This window comes from Pyrgilauda ruficollis, unplaced genomic scaffold (genome assembly GCF_017590135.1).
Source record: "Pyrgilauda ruficollis isolate IOZ18807 unplaced genomic scaffold, ASM1759013v1 scaffold35, whole genome shotgun sequence".
NCBI lineage: Eukaryota > Metazoa > Chordata > Aves > Passeriformes > Passeridae > Pyrgilauda > Pyrgilauda ruficollis.
In genome coordinates this window covers 5,922,418-5,940,381 of record NW_024524934.1, presented here as the reverse complement: position 1 = coordinate 5,940,381, position 17,964 = coordinate 5,922,418, and the positions used below count along the sequence as shown (strand labels likewise).

The following is a 17,964-nucleotide window of genomic DNA, read 5'->3' as shown; positions in this document are numbered from 1 at the left end:
AGTTCTGTTGGACAATATGAAACTCATACTAATGTTAATTAATTCACATTCACAAGATATGCTGAAGCTGTTCCAAAAAAGCATTATGGCATACTTTGAGTACAAATTCTAAGAGCAAAACACAAAACTTGGCTTAGTTTAACCAACTTACCAACACAACTTCATGAATCTTTCTAAAATGAACCCGAGTCTTTTCTCCTTCTTGCTCCTGGAAAGATGCTAATATTAGGCCCACCAAACTGCACTGATCAAGAATCAGCTCTAGAAGTAATTCTTATCTCTGAAGAAATCAATTACTAAGGGGACAGATTTTTAAGAGCAATGTGGCTAAAATGTGAGTGCAACTGCTTCATGCATTAGTTGAGAGGTTTAGCTGAAGGAATGGGCATGCACATTACCCTTAGTTTTTATAGTGAAACACATTTGTTCCTTCACTTGCCCTTCCAGTACTTCTCTGTATATACTCATTCATCTTGAAGCCTTCCCTGGACCAGAAGCTGAATGATGGCAATGGACAGGTATTTGCAAAGTGATCCTATCACTGCCCCCCTGAAACTCAACGACTTTCACCATATAAGATACAAACCTGCTGAGGACTTGCTGTGAGACTGCAGAGCACTCTGCTCTGCAGAACCTGAGCCAGAAACAGCACGATGGACACCAGTAACACAGCATGACCAGGTGTATGAAGGCTTATAGCATGCTCTTTCTTCACAGCCGAGGTGTTTCAGTGGTTTTTTCAAAGGTGCAAACACGCACAGTTTATACATTTATGTTGACAGGTTAGCAGCTTTGCTCTCAGTAGTAACCACAATTTCTTTTGAAGTTTTTAGCTGAAGTTAAGAGATGACCCAGGTCAGTACTCACACATCACACACCACAGCTTTCCTCAAACACAAGAAGAAAAACCCAGCAACGAAAAGCCCAGCTACAGAGTAAACACCACTTACGCACACCACAAAAGCTCTTATTTTCCATACCCATCCGAGACCACAGATTGTCCTAAGAGTGAATACTGGCTCCCCACAAAGGACCTCTGAGCCTATCCGAGCGTCTCAGCTCCCTGCCAACCTGCCGGCTCCCAACAACAAGGCATTGCACATAACAGAACTGCCCTCAGCCAGCTACAGCAATGCACTCAGCATCCAGAGAGCGGCTTCTTTTCATTCCATACCTTCTTGTAAGGCCTTTGTAAAACACACACACACAATCTTTACTAGTATGGAGGGAAATCAGTGGCTACAACTGCAAAGCGCTGTGTTGCTAGCCAGAGACGAAGAGCACACAATCCGATGCTGAATGACTGCCAGCAAAGAGGAGTCCCAGCTTAAGGCCTCAAAAGCACTTGGAAAGCTGTTGCCTGGCTGATTACGTCCTCTGGAAAGGGTAAGGCTCCAGAGCAGTGTGCACAGCAGATTAGAGGCAGGGCTCCCAGCAGTGCCGGCAGGAGCTGCAGAGCTGAGCCGACACACGTACTCTGCGAGTGCACCCTGGTGCGTACTCGCACGGCAACGCGCCTCTGAGGGAGAGCAACACCCGCGAGCGGTCAGGCTGCAGTCCCCGGGCAGCCACCAGAAATACCTGCTCAACTCCCTCTGAAATGAACTGGTCCTTAAGAAAATTTAAACATCAAGTGAGGGATGTGGTAAAACTCCAATCAAAAAAAAAAAAAAATATTAGTAAGGGCAGTGTCTCTGAAAAAAGGGACAATTTGGCATTTGCAGTGTGTACAAGATGTCTTCATACACTTTCCTGATTCCTTGCCAGTAACTATTCAAAAAAGACCACTTAACAAGCAAACAGGTCTTCAGTACAACAAATAATAAAAAAGAGAGCAAAGCTTGTGCTATTTAAATATCATGAAACATTCTGCTAATCATGCACAGATGGAAGTACAGACGCTTCTGCCAGACGCCTTGTTCAGAAACTTTGCTCTATTTTTAATTATTTGATGCACAGAGGACCTGTTTGCTGATTAAAAGGGCACTGCCTTTAAATGCACTCCATCAGTATGGAGTCTAGCGTTGTTTTTAACAGAGGACTTTAAAAGTAGTAACTCATACCTCCAAGCTCCCTGCACCAGTTTTTATCATCTTGTAACCATGAGGTTGGGGGTTTTTTCAGATGTTTTTCTCTCATTGAGAAACTGCCTACCTACAGGAAAAGTGAAACTAACTATGCTCAAGCTATTGTTAAATTCACTGACTAAATCAATTTGGAAAATGTGTATTTTCCTCTAATATCCCTTAGTCTGTATCTTTTGTTATTACTTATAACAAGAAGGGTTGTCAATTTCCAGACTGAAGTTATTTTTGATGGTTTTATGTTTAGTCAAAAGACTCCTTTTTGAGAAAACATACCAACTCCAGAATTATCAACCAAAATAATTTTTAAATTGTTTGGGTTTTTTTAAATCTACTATAACCACAATATCATTCCAATAATCAGTTCATGGTAAAAGCATGCTGACACACACACACAAAAAAAATTTAAAAAACCCTCTTACATATTTCCGCTTCACACCTTAAGTGAATTTCACTCATTCGGTGGGTGCTTCATTCTTGTACTTCTCCATAGCAGTCCAGGAATTTTTCCCTCTCTGAAGAACCTCACTCAAAATGCATACTATGTCACTTTTATTTTCTTTTTCTGAATGAAGTGCTTTTCAGAAATTCTTTTTTGATTAACCTTACATTTCACAACCTATTACTACAGAACTTTACCACTGGAGCAGAGTCATAGTATGAGAAGAAATGATGATAAAGAAGCCCAAAGGAAAGTGCTCAAGCTGCCACTTTTGACCCATCAGTATGACACGCGAAAATGGTACTACATTTTTTTAAATTTACATTAACAATTTGAATTATTGCTATTAATACAGTAAAAGAATCCTTTGATTAGAAGATCACATGATATGATAATAATGTAATAGGTTCTCCATTATTTTATGAGCAAATGACCCAGCCTTATGCTCAGGTGCAGAGAAAATAACTGAATGAGTTTTGGTTTTGTGGTTTTTCATTGTTTATGTTTTTTTAACAATGCCAGCATGTAACATCTTACAAACAAATATATGCTACTGATTTGTTAGAGATCAGCTGACAAGCCTAAAAAGCAAGATGTCTGCTGAAGAGACACTGCAGCTGGAAACCAAAGAAGACTGGGACACACAGACTGAAAATCCAATGTTCAGCCAGGGAAACAGGCACCCACAGAGAAGCTTCAGAGACAAAATAATGGTCTTTTCCCGTGAGGAGAAGCGGAAGGCTGCATGGAGTGAAAGGCTTGTCCAGGCAGATCATTGGGGTTGCAAAGCTCAAAATCCAGCTATGACTGAACTAGGAAGGAAGAGAGGTAGATGAAACAACATTCAAATTTGCATTTCTGCAGAAAATTACTGAGGTATTGAAACAGACTCTAAGCAGAAGGGCATTTTAGACACATAGAAACACACACACAATACAAAGGGAAGAAAGGGTCCACACAAAATCTAAGTATTGTGCCCGGTAACAAACCCAGTGAGGGAGCCGTGTACAAGTAGGTCAGATATGCAGCAGTAAGAACTGCTGAGCACAGGAGAATCTTGGTAGAAAAGGCAGCGAAGAGAAAAACTAATTGGCCAGCAACAAGAGAAAGTCTGGAAATGGTTAAAACAGGACAGAAGGATAAAAAGGCAAAACACTGTTTGGGCTATGCAAAGAAAGATTAGTCTTATTCACCAACACATCCACCTGAAGCACAGGAAGAAAAGAAGACTGATGACATTTGACTGAGCAACAACTTTCAGTCCCTCTCCACTTGAAGGAAAAGCCAAGTGACTGCTCTACTCCCACCAAACAAACAGTGTCTGATCAGCAGTGCTGACCTGTCTGCATCAGCTCTGAGCCCAGAGGCTCAGACACAGCCAAAGGCCCCAGACTCTATCACACCACATTTACACCCACATGGCTCCATTGAAACCACCCAAGTAAGTAACAGAGGTGGGAACCTGACCCCTTATTTCACCACAGCCTTTGGCTGAGCACCTCGGTGTGTTGCACAACACGCACCCTTCACGTTAAATAAGAGCAGCATTAAACCACTGGTTGCTGCAGCTTAGGTTGCACAGCACTGCTGGTTTCATAAAGACACCCTCGCTGAGCTGTATAAACAGCACCAAACATTGCAGCCAGCCAGCTGACAGCTCAGATGAACACACTTCATAGCAGAGCTGCACACATAGCAGAAGTGTGTCTTAGTTTGCATTTCTCCCATTCCATACAGCCAACATGACATTCACCAAGTTTGACTCCTTAGGAAACAGGGTTGTACTCGATTACTGATGTTTAATCTATTTCAGATGCTTACCTTCTACCCACCTCAATTTTCCTTAGGGCTGTTTCTCACTGTACGCTGACAGATAACATCTGGATAGTAACCTCATGTAACAAATGTCATATTTTCACTGAGGAATTGCTTTAATTTCCTCAGTCACTACACATCGTATTCCCTCTGAGTCTGCCACTGAGGTGCAATCGAAATAAACCAGTGGGGACAAACAAATGGCAGGATGCATCCATGCTGGTTGTGTCACTCTCACACCTGAAGACCACACAACAAGAATGAGTTACTCTGTCATCTTGTGCAAATATGGAGCAAAATGCAGACTTTTACTCCTTCAGTTCTTCCAGTATTGCAGTATCACATCTGTTTTATGACACTTTCTAATGCATTTGTGAGCTATCCAAACACCATATAGTATAATTTTAAACTATAGATTATTGTACTGTAAGCTCCACCATCATCCTCTTTCCCTGTAAAACAGGACACGTGTTACACACACTCATATGTCACTTACCTCCCCCCAGTTTAACTAATCAACTGTCAAGTTCACAAAGGAAGTCACATGTGACTTCCAAGATTGTCATTAACAACAAAAATATCAGGCCAGATCGCAGCAGAAATCCAAGAAAGCTTAGCAAGAGTGGCAAGAGGGAAACGTGAAACTCAACCCTGATTCAAAGAGGAAGCAGACAAGTCCTAAACAGAGAGTTGCAGCAGCTTCTCAGTTCTGCAAACAAGGACATGCAAACACAAATCGTATGACCAGACCAAACAGGTCATCCTTGGCTAGTCCATCAGCAAGTGTTACTTACAGAAGTGTGATGTTAACAGGGTAGGTGTGGGAAAAAGGAAAAGAGAATCCAGAGGAAAGAAACAGTATCTAGGATGTATCAGGCTTCTCCTTATAATAAAGTAGAGGGAACGTACCATTTTATTTGGTGCCAGGGAGAGAACAGAAGTGGTCAACAGAGAAACCTCCACTGTATGTTAGTGAGTTGGGTTTTCTTTGTTTCCAACCTGAGGCCAGATTTTAATGCATTAGCATGTAATTAAAATCTTGTGCTAACTGAAAATCATGATCACAGTATTCATATGTTAACGTTTTACTTGCATAACTATTGATAGAAATAGTATTGGCATGTATCCCATGTGTCTGAGGCCAAACACTTTAAAGTTCAATCTTAGACACCTCTGAAGCAGGCAGATGAAAATCTGTCTAAATCAACATCGAATAACTCTTTGGCTGCCTCTGGAAAATAAATATGATAACACGGCTCAGGATGCAGGTCCATCCACAAAAGCTGTAATGGTTTGTAGAAGGATTTATCAAGGGACAAGTCCTGTCAGTGTAAGCAAACCTTTCATATCACAGGTGAGGCATCCTAAGAAAGTCAAAGTTACAAGCATTTCCATTTTCAGCAATGCTTATATAGCACTACCTGAGACACCCTGAGTCATTAAAATATTAAACAGAATGAATCGGTTTTTAAAAATTGCAAAATTTTTTAAATTTTTTAAATTTTAAACTTCTGTGAGGTTTTGACTCCTTGTGTTATGATGTTATTTAAATGCTTATTCACTGCATTTTATAAAATCTCAAATTGTATTTGTTTTTTCTTCTTGTATCTTTGCTTCTAAAACATGATATATTCTTTTAAAAAAATCCAAAAAGGAAAATGGGGGCTTGTTATTGTATTAATTTTTTTTTTAAATAATCTCCCAAGCTACTTTCTATCTGTCTGTATATTTGCTGTAATTGTGTTCATATTTGCATTCTGTACTTCAAGCCATCTTTGATCAACTTGACTAATATTCCTTTCAAAAGATTTTATAGCTGGTGTACTTCATGAACACAATTAAAGTAGATTAATCTGTTCTGAATTATATGTTTCATAAAACTACTGTTTCTCTGATTAATTTTACAAAAACACATGTAACTATGTACAAATGAGTATTTTCTCATTGATAAAACAATCCTGTTACACAGCTTCCAGTACTGGGCAAGAGATACCATTGTGAATATCTAATAAATCAGCAAGCCTGATGATGCAATGTCATGTAAGCTAATACAAAAATACTGTATTTTTATTTAGTAAAGAAAAATAGCCCAATTCTCAGCTTATAGCACTGGCTCAGCCTCAATGGAAATCTTCAGGTATCAATGTCAGTATAATAATGCCACTATCTAGTCAAAGTGACTGTAGATGATCCATAAACCTTTCTCCACTGAAACCAGTAAAAAAAAAAAAATGATTCAAATTCAATAGCATGGTTGAATTTCAGAGACATTGGGACTGAACAGGACCCATCTGACTCCTGATCTGCAAGAGAGACTCACTTTGACCTTACCATGACTGTCATGAGCAGGCTGATGTCATTTCACCCCATAAATCCCCTTGCCTGGTGCTGTAGCTAAGCACTGCTGAACTTAGGTACCCTCTAGAAGCACTGTGATGCTGTAATTAGCAGTGAGACTTCTAATGCATTCCCCAGCCAGGAACAAGGGTTGCTGTGGCCACTGGAGTAAAAGAATGTGAAAAGGAAGTGGAGAAGAATGAATAAGACAGGTAACAGCAGAGAAAACAGTAAAAACTAACTAAAGTATCTCATATTAAAAGAACACAATAACCGCCAGGAGTCGGCTAAGCTGCCAAATAGGTATTACAATAAACTGTGGTTTTTTAAAAAAAAGTTCTATTAAATTTATTATTTCAGTGGAGAAGATCAGTGATACATAGAAGATATCTCTCTGACATAAGCTTCTGCTTCTGAGCATCTAAATTACATTAGGTTTGGTGCTTGAGGTTCTTTTTTTGAGAAATTACGTATTTAAACATTCTGCTTGCAGTGCAACAGCAATGTAAACCCTTCCTTTATTTTTTTAGCAGATGCTGTGCATCACTCACATTCAACTTATCCATTAACTGTGAACTGTTCATGTATCTTAGTGTGGTATCAATGCCTCTATGGCAAGGCTAAACAGCATTTCAGAAACAATGATATCCCCAAGCCCACTGTAGTTTCTGAAGCACAGATTAAGCACGGTATTCTGCTCAACAAGCTCATCACTGTTAAGTAACTCATCAGAAAATAAAGAGGGAATTATCAAATGGGAATTGCCAAGTAATTAGTTCTCTGAAGCAGATGACATACAACTGTTAAAGGGAGGGGCTTCTCTGCTAGTCATATGTCAAAGTAGAGCCTCCTAATCTGTAAATAAAAATTCAGTACATATGATTAGTGTGATGGGTTTTTAACTGCTAGTGGTACATGGAGAATAAAGTTCCAACTTCTTCTATCATAATAACCTACTAGGATTTTTTTCCCCTTGAGTATACTGAATTTTCAAACCATTCTGGATCTACTTGCTGTCAGACTACCTTGGGAAAGCTATGAATACAGCACAGTACCAAGCAGCAAATGTGTTCAGGGGCTATGGAAGAGGAGAAATGCTTTTATTATTATATACATTTGAAAATATCACTTTCTAGTCAGCTGCTACACATGCCATTGAAAAGGAACCACACCAATGAGAAAACACTCAGTAGCACAAAATTTCTGAGCACAGTAAAGGAGGATTAAGCCTGCTTTTTGTAATTATCCTTCTCCATTAAAGCCTGACTTTCTTTCAAGTACCTGGCCTCACAGAAATGTTAGCTGTACAAAACTACAAAGGCCTTCACACGTGGGTACCTGACAAGCAAAATGTGGTAACGGTCACAACCACACTCCAATACAAGTGAGGAACACTTTGACATTTGTACTTTTTATAGAACAAGGAGTGACTCAATAAATCCTGAAGTCAGGTTTACAGCTAGTTCCAAAATAAGTAACTGATGAGAAAATAAAGAGGCAATTATCAAATTTAGGGTTTGCCCCTATCTCAGTGTCTCAACATCAGAAACCTCTCAGCCAACACATTTAAATCCAGATGCTGCCACCTGGGCTAATTTCAGACCAAAATTATACCCCTAGTAATGAGGGCTAACTTTCTTTCAAAAGCACAGCCCTGGTTTCAAGGCAAGGCAAACCCCACCAGCACACCCCTGCCCAACACACACAGCCAAGGGAGAGGGCAGCAGGAGGGCACACACAGATGCTCAGGCTTGCATACAACTGCACATCACATCCAGACACCTCACCACTTCTCGCCCCCAGTACATGGAGCTTCTCCATTCACTCCCACTAACATCCACTTTTAAAAAAATGCTAACAAGTTGCAGAGTATGGAACAGCAAATCTCATTCCATTTGCAAATACACCTTTTAAAAACACCAAGTTGGAAGGCGAATCAAACCTTGGATAGTGCCTTATATCACATTATGAATGTCAGCCTTGTGTTTTTATGTAGGCATAACACTACACCCCATACCATTTACACTTCAGACCATGTTATGAAACTTTGTATCAGTCAGACAACAGGCCTTCAGTATCTGCAGTAGGAACAACAGGGGAAAACCCTGCTGAAAAGTTATGGCTGAGGTGAGGGGACCACAAAGCCTTATTTTTAAGACATCCACCAGCATTCACATCACTTCATTTAATTTCAGTTGCTCACACATAAACAATTTTAAAAAATTAAATTATTCCTAATTACTATCCAGTTATACCTAGTTCACAGCATTTCACTTGTGCTGTTAACGCATTAGCAATCTCCATTGCCTACCTTCTTTTAGCCCTACAGATATTGCAGACCTTCATAAACAGCATGAGGGAAGAAATAAAACCAACTATGATAAAAGGACCGTGACATGAAAACCAAAAAGCCACCACTGCACACAGTAATATAGAGACAGATTAGTTCTTTTTATGTTCACTATTAAGTATTTTAAAAGCACAGACTGTTGCCTGTTTACAGAGAGAGGTAGCCAGAAGTCTGCATAAAACAGAAATTATATCTTATGTAAAAAATAAGCTATATTAGGTAGCATACAGACATACTTACTGAAAATTCAGCCAAAATAAATTTCTTACAAAGGGGCTGCAGCTGTAAATTCATCCCAGTACTATGATTAATAAATATCAAGTGACTCGACAACAGAAAAGATTAAAAAGAACTCTTTAATTGTTAAAATGTCCAGTATCTCATGTAAAATCCTCTCAAGACAACTGTATAAAAGAAAGCATTGAGTCATTTGCCTACGTGGAAGGAGGCAGTGCATGCTCTGAACAAATAACAATAACTCTGTGTTTCGGAGAGCAGGCTAAAATTAACTAAAAATAAAAAAGAAAGGAAAGCTGTATCTATTTCTTTCTTTTTGTTTTACTTTTACTAATGCCCATGTCCTTATCCAGGCAAGATGCTTAGCTGGCTCTGCAGAAAATGCTGCTTGAATTAGAAGGGTAAGCACACCTGGAGAGCTGACACAGTAAAGATGTTACCCACTGAAGCCACACAATTCCTCACACGAGTGAAGCCATGAACGCACGTGAGGGACATTAGGCCTCAAGTATGGCTTCTGAGACGCATTTTGGATGCCTTCAAAAGTGTCCCATGTTCTGTCCCTCTGACAGACTCCAGGGTCATAACCCAGGTCTGCCTAAAATGGAGCAAGGCAGTTGCCACCTTCACCCCAAAACAAATGCAAAAGCCAGGAAGATGATGAGTGTCAGTACGAAACGCTCTATCTGTGGCTGCTCCCTGCACAGTGCCAGGTCATGTTTCTTTCACATGTTACTACGGTGAGCTCCTGCCTTTTTCCTCCAGTAATAGAGAGAAGTTTGTAAGCAGGCAGTGTCTATCCCAATAACTTTTATTTCACTTATTTAGTTATACAGTGAGCCTGATTTTGATTGTTCCATAGAAAAAAATGGGAATTAATGAGGTCAACAGAGGTACCCCCAACTCAGTAACTAAATTGTCCAACAATAAGAAGTTAAACCAAATCTGACCTAATCTGACACCAAATTAAACCAAATCTAATGTGACACAAACACAATACTAAACTTCAAGCTGAGCTAGTATAGGAAAAACAGCATCTTAGTACTATACTCCTATCATGCCTCTGCATCAGACTTAACTAGGTTACATTTTTAATCTAAAATGTTTTATTTAACATTGAATATACTGACTCTCATGTAATTGCAGAAAATACCAGATGCTAACATATCCAAGGTGACTTAGCAATGCATTGTGGCTAACACAATCTGATTATTCATAGGACTTGACCAATGCCCTAGAAACAACTACTTCTTCTAATCAAGAGATATAAGTTTTTCCAGCAGTAATCACTTCTTCAAATAAAACATTTCTCTACAACCCAAGTTAATCTTAAAAAATAAAAAATTAAATGCTTTATGTAACTGATAACATCATAACAAAAAACTTTCTTCTATTTGACGTCCCAAGTCAATAGCTGCTACCAATTCCATTTTCTTCCAAAGTGGAAAGACAAACTGTACTAGCACATGAGCACTTTTTGTGGTATTTTACTCTCAAGAAACTCTCATTGCTCTGAAGTTACAGTGGTTACCACTCACCCCACCATTCAAGCTCATCTGGAAATTGTAACAGACCTGTCCTTGCATGTAACTACTTGCCCAGGCAATTTCCCTCTAAAACACAGCACCCTTCCCCACAGCCACAATAAAATGTAAATGATGCCCTGCATACTATTCTATGACATGCTGTATACATTAAGAAGTTATTCTGCAATGGACACTTTCTGATCAGCCCTGCATAAATAAGAATGCTGTTGTAATTAAGCTTTCAGATTATAAATTTAAAAAAAAAACCCTTTGGTTTTCTGCAAGCAATCACTATATTTCATTTTCTTTTATTCAAAGACACAGGCAATTTTATTATGACCCTTTATCTTTTTTTTCTTAAAGCATTAGCAGCATTGCCAATCCCAAGCACTTAAAAATCATAGAATAGGTCCAAAAAACCAGGCTGGCTTAATGACAATCAGATTAAAGAAATAAAATAAAAATTTATGTTCTTTTTATTGGCAGTATGATTGTTGAGTCTTGGGACTTGGTCTTTTCAAGTTATTTTCCACAACCATATGGGAAGGAGAGAGAGAGGAAAGGGACAGCAGCAGACTGATACATGTGCACTTTTACATCTTGTCTGCCAACAGCATTTCAGGGAGGAAAATCAGAAGAACTGAAAGCATTCCTCAAAATAGACCAAAAGACACACAGATACATCAGTAGTAACTAATTATCCTGGGAACGATTCTAATGCTGGACAAAGTTTAATGCACAGAAAAAACTCAAGACTGTGGAAAAGCCAAGTAGGTGACAAGCAACAGGAATCCTGAAAATGATCATAAAAGTGAAGGAAGGATTTATTCAATTTTACACATGGCATTTTATAACAAGAATCAAAGTCTGCCAACTTTTCCATTCATACTAACATCTTCCAGTAACTGAATACACTCTGACCTCAGGTGAGCATAAAACCACCCATCTGGAACCCACCTGTTCTGTAAGTCAAAGGAATTTTTCTGAGCAGAGTTTCTCAAGGACCTCTACTGCCAGGCAAGGGAAGTACAAACCTATCAGGTAGGTAATTACAAAGACACCAGAAAGGTGCGCATTTTGCCTAAAGCCCAGAGCAGACAGTGTACACTTGCTGAAGGAAATAAAAAGCATTGCATTCTCACCTTATTGGCAGTGCATAACTGTACGGTGAAGAAAAGAATGATGGTGGTCACTGTCCTACGGGGTCAAGAATAAATTCACAGCTTGTATTGCTTGCCCATCTGGCTTGGCCTGCAATGTGACTGTTGATCCAGGAGTTGAGGAGATGGAAACCAAAATAAAGAGAAACAAAAACACAGTTAAGAGTCAACATTTACAGTAATTTACAACACACTAAGATATCCCAGTGAAGACTGAGAGAGGCTGCTTTTACTATTACTCAAGCACAAATAAACCATAGATTTAATTCTGCAGACAGAGTTCATACAGTAGAGAGCAGAGGCCATTTATTCAGAGTGCTCTTTTCCTAAATGTGATCTTAATGAGGTGAAGAATCATAAGCAAGTGGAGATGACTGTCTTCACTGCCAACAGAATATATTTTATTCGAGAAGCAGTAGCATCCTGAAAACATAGTGCTGCAATTACTACTACTAGGTGAAAAATAATGTGACTTTACCTTGTACACTATTTTGTCATTAAAGGTGGCATGCTACAGTTGATGCCTATTACTGTAAATTCCTAAATAATATAAACAAAGAAAATCTTTAACAATGTGTTTTTTTAATTTTTTCTGTGATTTTGCTCAGCAAAATCATGAAGAGCCAGCACTGAACTTCTGCTGACATCACCTACTAAAATACGTTTGGAGTTTTCACTTGGAGTCTCACCAAATATTTTTATCACTCTTGGTACAATAAAAGGATTTAGTGGGACCATTTCTCCCTCACTGAGAATCATTTCTGTTGTTTCAGTTTATGAGCATACTTACTTGTTCCTATTTAGGGAAGGATTTACACGCATACTTAACTCTAGATAGGTTCTTTAATCAATCCTCATTCAGCAAAACCCTCACTGGGACATCTACTAAAGTAACTTTGCAGACTGGGACCAATGCACACATACAGATTTGCATGTGTTGTACAACCACTTCAGACTACAGCTTTGAGAGAGAAAAAAGCCATGAAGCATTACATTCTCAACAGATGCACTGAGATCAAAAAGGAGTTATGGTCATGGATCTAGTTTTTGTCTTTTTGCAAAGATCAGGAATCTGCAAAGTTTCTTACATTTTAAAATGCCAGTCATGCATCACCTCAGCCAAAAATATGTAGAAATCTTCAACTTTCTCACATAAAGAATGTGAACCACTGAATAAGACTTCAAAATACAGTGCCTTCAACCGAATACCTATTTATTTATTTATCACATTTGGAGTCTTGCTTAAAAGTAAAATGAAAGGTTGAGGACAGGATTTTCACTTTGCAAAGCTTAGGCTATGGAAGTCACTGGAATATAGCAAGTCAGTTCTTTGCAATGAAATATTTACCTGTGCCAAGCCTGCCATACTTCTCTTTCTTGTTCTAATTATATCTTTATCTGTTAACACAGAGTTGGTTACAGCAGTCTCAGAAGAGACCTACAACTAAATCTGTCATCTGCACTCTCTGAATTGTACACACCGTACCTGCACTGTTCTCCAGAACAACCAAATCACTCACAACCTGCGTGGTTATAGCTGAGGCTGTCACACAGCCTGACTTCTCTTAAGCATCACCAGCGGCAGCTGCCTCACATGCTGGAGTAGGTTTGCAGCCAGCCAGTGCTTCAGACCATCTATGCAATCCTGACAAGCACTTCCTTTACAGCCTGCCACACTTTTTTTTTAATTGCATTTCCCCCTCAATTAGTACATCACAACAAAAGCAGTGTGCATATGAACAATGACAATGATAATCCTGACTGTCATCTGCTAAGATGTGCTGCTAAACCTCTGCAAGGGGAAAAATTAGGCCTTGATTTTGTTTTACTAGACATGTTACTAAGACAATTACTTTAAAATTCTAATGTTTAAATTCTTAGTTGCTTTTCAGGTAACTGCATTCAAGTGTCTATTTTCTTAATTAATGGGAAACTAGGCCACTGGATCTATTACATAAAAAAATTTTGTTAAGTGAAATTCCATGTCTCTTGTAAATGTCTTTTAAAACAAAACTAGTTTTTTTCAGCCTTTCTAAATAGATTCAATCAGGCTAGAAAAGCAAAGTTGCACTGTTTATTTTTCAGAAAAGTTTTTAAACTATGTATATATGGCCTTTCTGAAAATAATTACTTTCTAACACTCTTAGTCACACAGGTAATTTGTCTTACAATAAAAGATGTATAAGCAGCACGCAGCACACAAAGGCTCACACTACAGGAGTTGTCCTGCTCATGACTATTCCACTCTCTCCAGCCAGTCCTCCTAACAAGTTCCTCTACTTCAAGACACCTCCTAAGAATGGAGGCGGCCGCATGGAGCAGAGGATATTCCCTCCTAGCCAGAAGGGCAAGTTAGTGGAGGCACTGAGAAGTTGCACTTCAGTGCAGGAAATTGCCTGCAAATACCCTGTCCCCTCACCCCTCCAAGAAGAAACACCTGCTCAGCAGGCAGGCTGAGACCGGCAAACTCATCACACCAAACCCAAGACTGCCGCTGCCTGTCACCACAACAGCTGAACCACCAACAGGCATTTCTCATTGCCTCCTCCTCCAGCTCCAATGCTTTACCATCAGAGTGATTAAAATATCTATTTTACTGAGATATTTCTGGATTGCTTTATGTTCCAGCCTGGTACTACAAACACTCAGGAGCTGTGGGTGCTGACGATTTCTCATCACTGAGACACAAAATCCTCCGGGCCAGGTTCAATATTAGTGTCAGCGCACCCAAGATTAGTGACTGGAGTAGGGGTGTTACCCACTTCTATAGACACTTAATGCAGCTCCTTAATCAGGCAAAAATCCTATTTAAGCCCACAGTGCTTTTTGCCATGAAAAGCAATATAGAGAAAATAACAGCGATATGCAGCAGATCACTTCTGAGCTCGGTTACTCTACTACATGCCTGGATTAAATCCAATAAATGGAGTTATTTGAGATATACACCCATGTAAGTGGCTCACAATCCCATCCCCTGGAGTTACTCCAGATTTATGATATTAGAACACAGTGCCAAATTTAGTGCTTTTAAAAAATTATACCTATATTTATGGAAGAATGGCTTAAAAGAGTCATGTTCAAACAATGAGAATGAAGACAAATATACATTGCTTGGTGAAACGTTTTTAAGAGCAACATGCAGTTCAAAGCTAATTATATTACATATCCTTTGACGCTATTATAAACTGTGTCAGAAAGACTCCTGCTCCATGGCTATAATATTTTGATGAGCACAAATGCAAAATATACACCCATACTAGAAACAAAGTGTTTGCTGGGGCAAAAATTGTTTTTATCATGAGAAATTGCAGTCAGCTTTCACCTAACACACAAAAGGGCCTAGACCTTGTTAAGATCTATGAGGAGGCTTTAACAAATCCGGAGTGACAATACTGACATCAAGTATCAGCAATTTTCATCTTACTGGCCACAGGGTGTAAAGTACAGTACAGGAGTGGAGAATAACAAGCCTGTGGCCTATGATGAGAAAGCTGGAATGGGAACTGTTAGCAAACACTGCTACAGCCACCAAACAGTTAAACCAGACAGCCGGGGGGGGGGGGGGGGGGGAGAGAAGGAAAAAAAAAAATGAAAACTCTGAAGAAACTTTCATGCAAGCTTGTATAAGCCAAAAGCATTTTTACAAAGTACCACACCTTCATTAATTTGCTAATAATACACACAAGTGGAACTGACGATTTGGCTGACCTGCTAAGCGTGCCACGTATGGTCCCATCTGCCTGACACTCCAGTGGGCAAAGAACACCCTTCCCGAGAAGTTTGGCCATTAGGAACCCACCACCGGCATCTTTCAATTTTCGGAAAGCCCGAGGCGGTGGCCGCGCCGGCCGTACGCCACCAACGCGGCACACGCAGGGCTGGCGGTAGCCCGCTGGGTCGCCCGGCAGCCACACACGCACCTGGCTGGCCGGTGAATACGGTGAATCCCGTCTGTTACCATGGCAGCCTGATCTAATTACATGACTGATCAGGGCTGGAGTAAGCGCGCTGAAAGCCTGCACCGCTGACATGTCGCTACATGATGAGAGAGACAGACAGACAGCCGAGCACGGAGGAAAACCTATCGACCTCTGCCTTATGTAAAAAGTGAGGAGATTACAGCCACCCTTTCAAAATAGCTGCTACCCGTAAAATACCGGGACAGTTTTACGAACAAATTAGGTGCAGTAATGTACAATTACTACTATTATCCTGCAGCATCACAAAAATAACTACGGCGCAATATTTTCCCTGGCCATTCTCAATTTCCGTCTCCCCCATTCATAACCCTTGCTCCATATGATAAAACTGCACCGTCTCTATCACTCGAACAGAAATAGATTAACATGAAGCCGGGATTTTCCTTTAGGGGACGGTTTCATTCGAAACTGAAATTAAAAGTCCTTGACTTATCAGTGTGTCAGCAGAGTAACTCACTATGCTCGACCGTATCTGACGCGTGAAGTAACCATTACTGCATAAAATACATAACCATGAGCGTTAAAGGTTAAAGTGTAAGCTGCTTTATAAAATATTAATTTCTTTACCATATGAAAGGGAAAAGGTATTCGGCAAAGGTCATTTACCTGCACACCCTTCCCGTTCTGTACACAGAAATAATTTGTAAAGAGGAAGGTTTTACAAACCTAGATTTCTTCGTCTGGTTGTAAAAGAAATGCCTAAAATTTTTCCCCAATTCTATCTGGAGTTCGGGCTCACAGGGGAGAGATGCTCGGAGGAGTCCCTATTACACAGCATACGGTAAACAAAATAAAAATAGCCTGTCGTTCTCGTTGTCTACACAGTGCATTATATAACGGGCTTCCGACTTGTTTTCTTTTCTATTATTACTCTTCAGTAATTCCTCCTCTTCAATAACATGTAAATCGTTCCCAATTCTGTCATTTTATTATTATCGCTATTACTATTACAGTAGGAGCTAACGCTTTTCCAGCACGCTTTAATTTAGACTTTAATATATTCTCAGGAATCACACTGACGGATTCAGCACCCACAACCGTACACGGGGTCATTTATTTGTTTTTCTGCCGGTAAATTACGATGCCTTAGGGTTAAAAAAAAAAAAAAAGGAAAAAAACCAAACAAACAAAAAAATAAAACCTAACAAATAAACAAAAACCAAACCACCAACAACCAACCCCAAACCCCCGCAACCCAACCACCCCCACCCGACCCAAGCAAACCAGAGGCAGCGGGGGATCGGTGAGCGGCAGGAGGGCAGCGGCCGCCACTGGAGGCGAGCGGAACCCCGGGGCGGCGGCGGGGAACCCCTGCCCCGCTTCCCCTCGGGAAGCCGCCGGCCAGACCCCACAGCCGCGGGCGGGCAGCGGGGCGGCGGCACCCCGCCGCCCCCCTTCCCCCATCCCTCCCGCCCCGTCCCTCCCGGCAGTACCGGGTAGCGTCTGCAGCCGGCCTGGGCCCTGAGTGAAGCGAAGCGGGGCTGCTGCCGGGCACATCCCAGCGCCAGCGCCGCCTCCCCCGCCGCCGCCGCCGCCTCCTCCTCGCTTCATTCACCCTCCGGCAGCCGCCCAGCCCCGTACTACATACGCCGTGCGGTGGCGGCGACCGGCCCTGCCGGCGACCGACCCCGCGCTGCGCCCCGCCGGGTCCGCCCGGCTTACGAGCCCCGCACGGCCCCCCCGCACCGCGCCGGCCGCGCACGCACACACACGGCACCGCACCGGCACCGCACCCCCCGCCCGCACACACGGCACGGCACGGCAACCCACACACACACCCGGCACCGCACACACACACAAACATACAAACAGCGGAGCCCCCACGCTCACACACATACACACCTCACACACACCGCACACACCGGCACCGCACACCGCCCCCCCGCACATACGAGCACACGCGCAGTCTCACACACCCCGAGGCCGCCGCCGCACCGGGGGCAGCCGCGACTCGCAAAATGTCCACCGTCCCCGCGGCCACCCACACCCCGCCCGGGCCGGGGGGAAGCGGGAGGGGGGGGGGGGGCGGGGGA

General features: G+C 41.3%; 1 protein-coding gene across 8 annotated transcripts in view; it reads right to left on the bottom strand.

Annotated features, from left to right (window-relative positions):
• Nucleotides 1-17,964, bottom strand: part of ATXN1 (ataxin 1) — a 243,927-nt gene that overhangs the window by 201,348 nt on the left and 24,615 nt on the right. For 4 of the 8 annotated variants that reach the window (XM_041475506.1, XM_041475513.1, XM_041475511.1 and 1 more), the window contains one exon: nt 11,934-12,053. The gene's annotated coding sequence lies outside the window, so the exon portion shown is untranslated. Of the gene's footprint in view, nt 1-11,933; nt 12,054-17,155; nt 17,325-17,364; nt 17,620-17,823; nt 17,908-17,964 lie in introns of those variants that run through there. The other 4 variants (XM_041475510.1, XM_041475512.1, XM_041475507.1 and 1 more) reach the window with 4 other exon arrangements.